This window comes from Colobus angolensis, unplaced genomic scaffold (assembly GCF_000951035.1).
Source record: "Colobus angolensis palliatus isolate OR3802 unplaced genomic scaffold, Cang.pa_1.0 Scaffold39, whole genome shotgun sequence".
Classification (NCBI taxonomy): Eukaryota; Metazoa; Chordata; class Mammalia; order Primates; family Cercopithecidae; genus Colobus; species Colobus angolensis.
This window is the reverse complement of record NW_012117265.1, coordinates 4,021,814-4,035,088: the sequence shown is the minus strand read 5'-3', so window position 1 is coordinate 4,035,088 and position 13,275 is coordinate 4,021,814.

The following is a 13,275-nucleotide window of genomic DNA, read 5'->3' as shown; positions in this document are numbered from 1 at the left end:
CCAACACTTTAGTCTTTTTCATGTTAACCGTGTTAGTGGTGTGAAGTGATATCTCATGATTTTGACTTGTATTTCCCTAAGACTAGTGATGTTGAGCATAATTTAGTGTGCTTTGTTAGCCATTTGTATGCTTCTTTGGAGAAATTTCTGTTGAGATCCTTTGCCCCTTTTAAAATTTGGTTTCTGCCCGGGCGCGGTGGCTTGTAATCCCAGCAATTTGGGAGGCTGAGGCGGACAGATCACTTGAGGCCAGAAGTTCAAGACCAGCCTGGCCAACATCATAAAAGATACAAAAATCACCCAGGCGTGGTGGCACACACCTGTAATCCCAGCTACTCGGGAGGCTGAGGCAGGAGAATCGCTTGAACCCGTTAGGCAGAGGTTGCAGTCAGCCAAGATTATGCCACTGCACTCCAGTCTGGGTGACAGAGCCAGACTCTGTTTTGAAAAAAAAAAAAAGTCCGGGTGCAGTGGCTCATGTCTGTAATCCCAGCACTTTGGGATGCCGAGGCAGGCAAATCACCTGAGGTTGGGAGTTCGAGACCAGCCTGACCAACATGGAGAAACCGTGACGCTACTAAAACTACAAAAATTAGCGAGGCATAGTGGCACATGCCTGTAATTTCAGCTATTCAGGAGGCCAAGGCAGGAGAATCGCTTGAACCCTGGAGGCAGAGGTTGCGGTGAGCTGAGATGGCGCCAGTGCAATCCAGCTTAGGCAACAAGAGCCAAACTCCATCTTAAAAAAAAATTTTCATTGAGTTGCAAGAGTTCTTTATATATTCTGAAGAGAGGTCCTTATATATATGATTTACAAATACTTCCTTTCAATGGGTTTTCCTTCTCTTTCTTGATGGAATATTTTAGAATACTAAAATACATAATATCGATGAGTGTCTTCTGAAATACGAGTTTAATGTTGAAAATTTTTTGTTCACAATGTTTTTGATACTGCACCTAAGAAAACATTACTAAATCCAGTATCATGACACTTTCTCCCTATACTTCTGGGAATTATTGTAGGTCTTACATGTTTAGGTCTTTGATCCATTGTCAGCTAACTTTTGTGGGTTTTTTAATATTTTAATTTTTTGAACTTAATCCCCAATGTGGTGTTCGTTAACTTTTGTATGTATGTAAAGTAAAAGCCCAAATGCATTCTTTTGCAGTATGGTATCAATTTTTCCCAGAACCATTTGTTGAAAACATTCTTTTCATTCTTCATTGAATTACCCTGGCAGCCTTGTAGATCCGTTGACCATATATGTGAGGGCTTACTTCTGGACTCTCCATTCTATTCCATTAATCTGTATGTTTATCCTTAAGCTAGTGCCACGTTGTTTTGATTACTACAATTTCGTAGCACTTTTTGAAATCCAAAAGTGTGACTCCTTCAACTGTGTTCCTCTTTTTCAAGACTGTTTTGGCTATTTGGTGTTCTTTTCATTTCTATATAAACTTTATGATGAGCCTGTCAATTTCTGCTATGAAGCCAGTGCTAAATTAAAAAAAAATAATAAATGGAACTTGTTAAAGCATAGTAAGGCAGATTTTACTCAGTACTATCACGTTAGGTATAGGGACCACTGCAGTAGGATTTTGCAGTGGAGGTGATAGAGTAGGCTAACTCTGAATACTGTAGCATAAGCAAATCGGAATTTATAGCCAAGTTAAAGAGTAAAGGTCAGTGAATGGAAAATTGCTAATAGGGATAGCAGGGGTATGGAGGATGGTGGATAAACTGACCTAACATGATGTCTGATCACTTTGGCCTGTAATTGGTAGACAGTAGAGAACCAGTAACCTGATCAGTTATCAAGGGTGATCTGATACTGAGGGTGGTAGGTTCTTGCTGTACTGACTTAGCAGGGTTCTTGCTAAAATTCAATTTACAAAAGTGTACACATGGGCCTAAGAAAAGGTTAAGGAACTTGACTATAGTTGAGTAAACCAAAGACTCTGTCACCATCTGGAATTTTGATAGGGATTATATTTAATCTATAGACCAACTTAGGGAGTACTGCTATCTTAAAAATAACATTAAGTATTCTTAGTCAGATGTGGTGGCTCACGCCTATAATCCCAGCACTTTGAGAGGCCAAGGTGGGCAGATCACTTGAGGTCAGGAGTTCGAGACCAGCCTGGCCAACATGGTGAAACCCCATATCTACTAAAAATACAAAAAGTAGTCAGGCATGGTGGCACATGCCTGTAATGCCAGCTTCTCGGGAGACTGAGGCAGGAGAATTGCTTGAACCCAGAGGCAGAGGTTGCAGTGAGCCAAGATTGTACCAGTGCATTCCAGCTTGGGGAACAGAGCAAGACTCCATCTCAAAAATAATAAGTATTCTAATCCATGAACATGGGTGACTTTCCATTACTTTTGGTCTTCTTTATCAACATTTTGTAGTATTCAGTATGTAAGTCTCACACATCTTTTATCAAATTTATTCCCAAGTATTTTATTATTTTAATACTATAATAAATGGAATTCTTTTCTTTTCTTTTTTTTGGAGTTGAAGTTTCGCTCTTGTTGCCCAGGCTGGAGTTCTATGGTGCCATCTCAGCTCACTACAACGTCCGCCTCCTGGGTTCAAGCGATTCTCCTGCCTCAGCCTCCTGAGTAGCTGGGACTACAAGCACGCGCCACCACGCCCAGCTAATTTTTTTTTTTTTTTGTATTTTTAGTAGAGACGGGGTTTCACCATGTTGGCCAGGCTGGTCTCAAGCTCCTGACCTCAGGCAATCCACCTGCTTCGTCCTCCCAAAGTGCTGGGATTACAGACGTGAGCCACTACGCCCAGCCAGAATTGTTTTCTTAATTTCATTTTTGGCTTGTGCCATGATAGTATACATAAATACAACTGAGTTTTCTCTGTTGATCTTGTTACCTGTAACCTTGTTGAACTTGTTTATCAGTTTTAATAGTTTAGTGGATTCCTTAGGATTTCCTACATAAAAAATCACATCAGTAGATAAACTTCTCTATTCCACACTGGATTCCTTTTCTTTTCCTTGCTCACTTACCTTTTAAATTCCAAATGGATGTGGAATTTTTCATCTTTCTTCACAATACTTTCCTCTCTCTCAACTGTAGTAATTAATTGTGTTGAAAACAGTCCTGATAATAAGCCATTCTTGCAATCCTAAAGTAAAACTGGTCATAGGGCACAATTTTTTCTCATAACTGGATTAATTTTGCTAGAAATTTTATTTAGAAGATTTGCATACAAATGCGTTTTCTTTAAAATATCATTACCCAGGACTAATTTAATCTTACTAAATACCACTAAATCTTGTCTTACCATATTTGAGTGGATGCATTCACTTACTTGATTCTTACAATACCAAATCAGGCAGCTTATTATAAAATTCATCCAGTTCACACAGAAGATCAGACTGAGGCAAGAGAGGCAATTTAACTTCTACAAATTTACATAGCAAGAGGCAGAACCAAGATGTGTACTCTAGCAGTCTGACTCCATGTTCACTTTGCTGTATGACCAGTACAGCTTTAAAAGTTGCCTCACCTCTTCAAATGTGTTGACCTCTGTGAAATACTCTGAGGATATTTCTTTTGTTTTCTTTTTCTTTTTTTGAGACAGAGTCTCACTCCAACACCAAAGCTGAAGTGGTGCAATTTCAGCTCAATGCAACCTCTGCCTCCTGGGTTCAAGTGATTATTGTGCCTCAGCCTCCCAAGTAACTGGAATTACAGGTGTGCATCACCATGCAGGGCTAATTTTTGTATTTTTAGTGGAGACAGGGTTTCACAATGTTGCCCAGGCTGGTCTCAAACTCCTAAACTCAAAGTGATCTGCTTGCCTCAGCCTCCCAATGTGCTGAGATTATAGGCATGAGCCACCATGCCCGGCCTGAGATATTTATTTTCATGTCCACCTGGCTGAAATTACTATATATTTGGAGGACCAACTCCCCTTACCTAAAATTAATGTTTCAGTACCTCAACCCCTATCCTTTTCTCTTCATTAAGATATAAGTCCTGGCCGGGTGTGTGGCTTATGCCTGTAATCCCATCACTTTGGGAGGCCGAGGCAGGTGGATCACAAGGTCAGGAAATCAAAACCATCCTGGCTAACATGGTGAAACCCCGTCTCTACTAAAAATACAAAAAATTAGCCAGGTGTGGTGGCACATGCCTGTAATCCCAGCTACTTGGGAAGCTGAGGCCGGAGAATCGCGTGAACCCAGGAGGTGGAGGCTGCAGTGAGCTGAGATCAGGCCACTGCATTCCAGCCTGGGCAACAGGGCGAGACTCTCTCTCTCAAAAAAAAAAAAAAAGATTCAAGTCCCTTCAGGAGGCCAGGCGCAGTGGCTCACGCATGTAATTCCAGCACTTTGAGAGGCCAAAGCAGGCGGATCACAAAGTCAGGAGATCGAGACCATCCTGGCTAACATGGTGAAACCCCATCTCTACTAAAAATACAAAAAAATTAGCCAGGCGTGGTGGCGGGCACCTGTAGTCCCAGCTACTCAGGAGGCTGAGGCAGGAGAATGGTGTGAACTCGGGTAGCAGAGCTTGCAGTGAGCCAAGATGGCGCCACTGAACTCCAGCCTGGGAGACAGAGCAAGACTCCGTCTCAAAAAAAAAAAAATTCTCTTAAGGAGACCACAAACAATGAAAAGATTATGATCTTCATATTGGCATAAATAAATGTATTACTGACACAGAGTCTAGAATCAGATACAGGTATACATAGGAATTTACAGTTTAATAGACACGGAATTTCAAATCAGTGAGTCAAGGACAGTTTATCAATGTGTGGTACCACAATAACTAGCCATGTTTCTGGAGGGAAAAGATACTGTATCCACTATCCCACACCACATGCTGAAACACATTCCGAAAGAAGACATACATGCAGCCAATAAACATAGGAAAAAATGCTCATTACTAATCATTAGAGAAATGCAAATCAAAACCACAATGAGATACCATCTCACACCAGTCATAACGGCTACTATTTAAAAGTCAAAAAACATGTTGGTGAGGATGCAGAGAAAAGGGAACATTTATACACTGTTGGTTGAAATGTACTGTGGAAAGTAGTGTAGAGACTTCTCAAAAGAACTTACAACAAAGCTACCATTCTAACCAGCAATCCCATTACTGGGTATATACCCAAAAGAAAATAGATTTTTCTGTCAAATAGACACATACACTCATATATTCATCACAGCAATATTCACAATAGCAAAGACATGGAATCAACCTAGATGCCAATCAACAGTGGAATGGATAAAGAAAATGTAGTACATATACACCATGGAATACTACGCAGCCATAAAAAAGAACAAGATCATATCTGCTGCAGCAACATGGATGAAGTTGGAGGCAATCATCCTAAACAGATTAACACAGGAACAGAAAACTAAATACTACATGTTCTCATTTGTAACTGAGAGTTAAACGAGTACACATAGATACAAATATGGGAACAATAGACACTGGAGACTACTGGGGGTGGTAGGGGGGAGGCTGGGGGAGGAGGAGAGGGTTGAAAAAATACCTGTGGGATACTATGCTTACCACTTGGGTGACAGATCATTCATATCACAAACCCCAGCAATACACAATTTATCCATGTTACAAACATGCACATATATGCCCTGAACCTAAAGGTCAGAAAAAATAATATACTACAATGGAAGGAAAAATTAAAAATAGAAACCAACAAAATAGAACACTACAGACTGAACTGTGTATACTCTCCTTCCACCACAATGTTCATATCTTCGAATCCCAGCTCCTAAGGTGTTTATATTTGCGTATGGGGGCTTCTAGAGGTAATTAGGGTTGGATGAGATCATGAGGATGGGGCTCTCATGATAATGTTAGTACCTTAAAAGAAGAGACATGAGAGAGTTTGCTCTGTCAGCCAAAGGAGAGCCAGCTGAATAAGAAATAATGAGAAAGCAGCACTCTACAGGCCAGGAAGACGCCCTCACCAAAAACCAACCATGCTGGCACCCTGAAAACATTTACAGCCTCCATAACACTGAGGAAATTAATTTCCTGTTGCTTAAGTCATCCTATGATGAATTGTTATGTCAGCACAACTTTACTACAGAAATCAAACCAAAAATATACTAATCAAACCCATTTATTTTGAAAGGAATTAACAAAACTAAGCAAATTCTAGCAATATTAATGTTTTTCATAAAGGAGAAAAGGCACAAGGAAATGATATCAGGAATGAAAAGGGGTATGCAAAAGGTATGTAACAGCCACAAATAATTAAAATATAAGAAAATATAAACGTCGGGTATAAATTTTAAAATACAAAACTGCCTATAAAAACAACTCTTGCCAAAACAGACTTAAGATGAAATTGGGAAAGATGAAATAAATAAAAATTTTAAAAAGATGAAATTGCAAATCTTACTAGTGCCTACAAAATATAAAAATAATTGAGTCCATGCTTTGAATTCATTCCAAAACATGAAAATAAAATCCCATAACAATGGCAACAAGTAATCCAGATTCAGCTGATTCTGCCAGTGAATTCTGACTGATAATGCTTGTAATAAGAAAGTACTGTATGCCTTAAGGAAAGGAGAAAATACGCCAACCTTCATACAAAAAACAGGCAATGATAGACTAAGAAAAGAATATTGCTTGGAACAGGCCCCAAGCCTGGCCATAAACACGCCATGAGAAACTGGCCATAAACCAGATCTCTGCAGCACTGTGACATGCTTGTGGTGGCTATGATGCATACACTGGAGGTTGCTGGTTTACTGGAATGAAGGCAAGGAAAACCTGGCCCACCCAGGGCAGAAAATTGCTCAAGGCATTCCTAAACCACAAACAATGCCATGAGCAATCTGTGCCTTAAGGACATGTTCCTGCTGCAGATAACAAGCAAGAACCTGTCCCTTTGTTCTCCATAAAGAATATGCTCAGTTAATCTATAAACTTCAGAAACGTTTATCACAAGCTTACTGTCAATAAATAGGTAGGTCAAACTCTGTTTGAGGCTCTCAGTTCTGAAGGCTGTTAGCCCCCCGATCCTACTTTGCACTGTTTCTGTGTCTGTGTCTTTATTCCTCTAGCGCCGCTGGGTTGGGGTCTCCATGACCAAGCTGGTCTCAGCAAGTGGCGCCCAAACATGAGGCTCAAACCCGGGTTGGAGAACGTGGAACTATGCTGGAGGACACCCGAGTACTCTTAAGCAATCCCCAAGAAGGGGAGTTCAGAAGCATCAGGGTAACAATGGGACAGGGGTCGAGTAGGCATGAGGCTTATTTGAGTCTGCTTTGGCAGCTCCTCAGAAGAGGAGGAGTGAAAGTTAGCACTAGCCAACTTATGCAGCTTTTTAGTGCGGTAGAGAAGTATTGCCCCTGGTTTCCGAACCGAGGAACTGTGGACGTAGAGGTCTGCGAGAAGGTAGGCAGTGCACTGAAAAAGGCATATAAGGATGGTGCTGAGGATATTCCTATAACTGTCTGGTCAGTGTGGTCTCTGATTCATTCCACCTTGGAACCTTTTCACACATGATGAGGAGGAAGGAGACAAAGAAGAGGGGGAGTGTGATAATGTTGCAGAAGAGATAAAAGAACAGATCTGTCAACCGCTTAAAGAGACCCAAGAAGGGGAAGCTTGTCCCTGCTCCTTGGCACCCGGGGTGCCTCAATACCTTGAAGATAAAGAATGGCCTGACCTTCTGGATCTTTCTTTTCTGGAGGACACTGAGCGAAAAATAGTCTCCCCAGCAACTGTTCGAGCAGCGCCCCAAGCGACTACCCTCAGTTCTATTCAGGCAGGAATTCAGCAAACTAGAAGAGAAGGTGATTTAGAGGCTTGGAGATCCCTGTTAGGATACACCCCCCAGGTCAACAGAGGAATGTTAGGGCTACATTTGAGCCTTTTCCCTTTAAATTACTGAAAGAGTTTAAACAGGCTATCAATCAGTATGGACCAGGTTCTCCTTTCATGATGGGTCTGTTAAACAATGTTGCTACCCCCAGTCAGATGATTCCCATTGATTGGGACACTCTTACTCGAGCCTGTCTGGCTTCTACTCAATTTTTACACTTTAAGACCTGGTGGAAGATGAAGATAAAGCTTCTACTCAAGCTGCCTGCAACACACAAGCTCAACCTCCAATTAATATAACTACAGACTAACTTTTGGGAGTCAGTGGCTGGGCTGCATTAGACACACACGTGATCATGCAGGATGATGCTATAGATCAGCTTACAGGAGTGTGCATTAGAGCTTGGGAAAAAAAAATCTTCAGGTGGAGAACAATACCCTTCTTTTAGTGCTGTTAAGCAGGGGCCAAAAGAACCTTATGCAGATTTTATAGCTCAGTTACAGGAGTCTCTTATAAAGGTGATTGCAGATTCAACTGCTCAGGATATAGTGTTGCTGTTATTAGCTTTTGACAATGCTAATCCTGAGTGCCAGGCTGCTGTGTGACCTATTAGAGGGAAAGCACATTTAGTTAATTATATCAAGGCCTGTGATAGTATTGGAGGTAATCTGCATAAAGCTACTCTGTTAGTGCAAGCCATGGGAGGGCTGAGAGTGGGTAAAGGAAATGTTCCATTTCCTGGAGCTTGTTTCAACTGTGGGAAACATTGGCATACAAAGAGAGAATGTAGAAAAAATCAGAGGGTCCAACCCCCCTTTGATGGAAAAAAGAAAACTGCTGAACCAGGTCTACCCCTGAAGTGTAAAAAGGAAAGCCTTTGGTCAATCAGTGTTATTCTAAATTTGATAAGGACGGAAACCCGATTTCGAGAAACGCCACGAGGGGCCCATCCTGGGCCACATGTCAAACCAGGGCATTCCCGGCTCAGGTCACTCCCTCACTCCTGTACAATGCTTGTCCCCCGCCACAGCTGGTAGTGCCACAGTAGATCTGTGTTTCACCAGGGCTGTGAGTCTATGGCCTGGAGAGCCACCACAGAAAGTACCAACAGGAGTCTGCAGACCTCTGCCAGCAGGAACAGTAGGACTACTTCTGGGAAGATCTAGTTTAAATTTAAAAGGAGTGCAGGTTCATACAGGAGTAATTGATTCGGATTGTAATGGGGAAACTCAAATCGTTATATCTACCTCCGTTCCGTAAAAGGCAGAGCTGGGAGAGCACAGAGCGCAGCTTCTGATTTTACCGTACGCGGGACCAGGAAAAAGTGAAACTAAAAGAACAAGGGGATTTGGCAGTACAAATAAACAAGGGAGAGCCGCCTACTGGGTAAATCAAATTACTGATAACTATCCTACCTGTGAAATAACTATTCAAGGAAATAAATTTAAAGGTTTGGCAGATACAGGAGCAGACATTTCAATCATTTCTCTACATCACTGGCTGTCCACATGGCCAATTCAACCTGCTCAATTTAACATAGTTGGAGTTGATAAAGCCCCTGAAGTATATCAGAGTACTTGTATTTTGCATTGTGAAGGGCCCGATGGACAACCTGGGACTATTCAACCAATTATAACTTCTATACCTATAAATTTATTATAACATTGGGGAGCACAAGTTCTAATTCCTGAGCAATTATACAGCCCTCAAAGTCAACATATGATGCATGAAATGGGCTATGTTCCTGGTATGGGACTAGGAAAAACTTTGCAAGATTTGAAGGAAACTCTTCAAGCAGAAAGACAAAGTTCTCGCCAAGGCTTAGGATACCATTTTTGATGGCGGCCATTGTTAAGCCTCCAGAGCCCATCCCGTTAAAATGGCTGACAGACAAGCCAATATGGATAGAAGAGTGGCCGCTGAGTAAAGAGAAACTGGAGGTTTTAAATGAACTAGTCAAAGAACAGCTTCAAAAGGGACATACAGCTCAAATGCTCTCCCCTTGGAATTCCCCAGTTGTCGTAATTAAGACAAAACCAGGTAAATGGAGAATGTTAACTGACTTAAGGGCCATTAATTCAGTTATATAACCTATGGGGGCATTACAGCCAGGACTGCCTTCTGCTGATTCCAAAAAAAATTGGCCTTTAATACTCAAAAGATTTCAAAGACTTGTTTCTTTACTATCTGTTTAGCTCATCAGGACTGGGAACGGTTTACATTTACAATTCCTGCGGTAAACAACCTGCAGCCTGCTAAGCTTTAATTGGAAAGTGTTGCCACAAGGCACGTTAAACAGTCCAACAATTTGCCTGACTTACATAGGGCAAGCAATTGAACCTACTCATAAAGATTTTCACAGTGTTACATTATTCATTATATGGATTATATTCTTTGTGCTTCCCCCACTCTGGAAATACTACTCTAATGTTATGATCAGTTGCAAAATTCAATTTCTCATGCCAGTTTAATAATAGCCCCTGACAAAATTCAGACTACTACTCCTTACTCCTATTTGGGGACCTTAGTAGATGATACCACAATAGTGCCACAGAAAGTAGCCATATGTAGGAATCAACTGAAAACACTGAATCAGACTTTCAAAAATTACTAGGGTATATTAATTGGACACAGCCTGCTCTAGGCATTCTGACTTATGCCATGAGTAACCTGTTTTCTATCCTTAGAGGAGATACTAGTGTCACAAGCCCTCAGCAATTGACAAAAGAAGCTGAGGCACAGCTGCAGCTAAGTGAAAAGCAAGTCCATAAGGCCCAAATAAATAGAATAGATCCAGAGAATACTCTAGATTTGCTAATTTTTCCAAATTATCATTCGCCTACTGGTGTTATTGTCCAAGAGCAAGATCTTGTAGAGTGGCTTTTCCTTCCACATACTGATCCACGGACTTTGACTCCTTGTTTGGATCAAGTTGCTACTATGATAAGAAATGGGAGGACTCAGATTGTTAAATTACATGGCTATGATTCTGAAAAAATTATTGTCCCTCCCACAAAGACACAAATACAGCAAGCTTTTATAAATAGTCTTGTTTGTCAAACCCATTTAGCTGACTTTATGGGTATTCTCAATAACCATTTTCCTAACATGAAACTGTTTCAATTTTTGAAATTAACTAATTGGATTCTCCCTAAAATAACTAAATTCAAACCAATTGAAGGTGCTGAGAATGTCTTCACAGATAGGTCTAGTAATGGTAAAGCCTTGTATTCTGGATCAAAAGGTAAAGTTTTTCAGACACCCTATACTTCAGCTCAAAAAGCAGAGCTTGAGGCTGTAACTGAGGCATTGACTGCTTTTAATATGCCTATTAATGTGATTTGATTCTTCATATGTGGTTCATTCTACACAGTTAGCTGAAAATGCTCAGCTACGATTCCACACAGATGAGCAACTAATGACTTTATTTACCCAACTGCAAACAGTGGTTAGGATCAGAATGCACCCTTTTTACATCACTCACATTAGGGCTCACACACCTCTTCCAGAACCTTTGACTGCAGGGAATCAAATAGCTGATCGCCTAGTTGCTACTGCAATATCTAATGCTAGACACTTTCACAATTTAACCCATGTTAATGTCTCCGGTCTCAAACGCAGATATAGCATTACCTGGAAAGAAGCTAAAGCTATTATCCAGTGATGCCCAACTTGCCAAATGGTGCATTTCTCATCTTTTACAGGAGGAGTTAATCCTCGAGGATTGGAACCTAATTGTCTTTAGCAAATGGATGTCACACATGTTCCCTTGTTTGGGAGACTAGCTTATGTACATGTATGTGTGGACACCTTTTCTCACTTTGGGCTATATGCCAATCAGGAGAGTCTTCTGCCTGTGTTAAACATCACCTTTTGCAGTGTTTTGCGGTGATGCGCATTCCAGCTTCTATTAAAACAGATAATGCCGCTGGGAGCGGTGGCTCACACCTGTAATCCCAACACTTTGGGAGGCCGAGGCAGGCGGATCACAAGGTCAGCAGATTGAGACCATCCTGGCTAACACGGTGAAACCCTGTCTCTACTAAAAATAGAAAAAATTAACCGGGCATAGTGGCGGGCACCTGTAGTCCCAGCTGCTTGGCAGGCTGAGGCAGGAGAATGGCCTAAGCCTGGGAGGCGAAGCTTGCAGTGAGCAGAGATTGCGCCACTGCACTCCAGACTGGGCGACAGAGCAAGACTCCCTCTCAAAAAAAACAAAACAAAACAAAACAAAACAGATAATGCCCTAAGCTATACTAGCCAAGCTCTAGCTACATTTTTCTCTATATGGAATATTGAACACATTACTGATATCCCATATAATTCTCAAGGACAAGCCATAGTGGAAAGAATGAATCTCTCCCTAAAACAGCAGTTGCAAAAACAGAAAGGGGGAGACAGTGACTATAGGACTCCACACATGCAACTAAATCTAGCATTATTAACTGTAAATATTCTGAGCTTGCCTGAAGGCTGATTGCTATCAGCAGCTGAAAAACATTTACAGAAGACAGCTACAAAGGCAGAAGTGGAACAACGGGTTTGGTGGAAAGACCCCATAACAAAAGGTTGGGAAACAGGTAAAATAATAATACAGTGCAGAGGTTATGCTTGTGTTTCTAAAGGATCGAATCAACAGCCAATTTGGGTGCCATTGAGACATCTAAAGCCCTACTATGTTGGGGTGATGAGACCCAACACCAAGCTGTGGGGGCTATGAAGTCTGGTGGAGTCAAAGGAATGAGACAAGCTAAGAGTACATAGGGTGGGTCCAGGGGGCCCAACACTAGTATGGAGGCTGCAAAGGCCCTGAGCTCTGGGAGCCCACACTATTTATTGGTAATCAAACAAAGAAGCAGGTGGTGAGGACATGAGGACATCGGGGTAGAAAGGTAGTGGTGCATCAAGCGTAGCTGTGACGGTTTAGCATATGCTCTGCTACTTGAGATAATGGAGAATAGGTTCTTCTAACTCAAGGTACAATCGATTGATGAGCTGCAAGGGGTTTTATGCCCTGGGCTTAGACTGTAGTGTGGTGGGGCAGCCTTCCACCCTTAGGCACAGAGCTTGGTGTTCCATAGGCCATGAGGGGTTTTAGACCCTCAACCTAGGGCATGTTCCAAGACTCGTTTACATGATGTCAGACAAGGAGGCCCTGCCTCAGCCCTACCACCAACACAGAAGTGGAACAATGAGTTTGGTGGAAAGACCTGATAACAAAAGGTTGGGAAACAGGTAAAATAACATGGGCGAGAGATGATGCTTGTGTTTCTCCAGGACCAAGTCAACAGCCAATTTGGGTGCCATCGAGACATCTAAAGCCCTACTATGAGCCAGATACCCAGGAAGAGGTTTTGGAAGGATCCCAAAGACCCACCATGGCAGTCTTGTCCAAGTTGATGCTGAGGATGAACCCTGTCACGAGCAACACTAT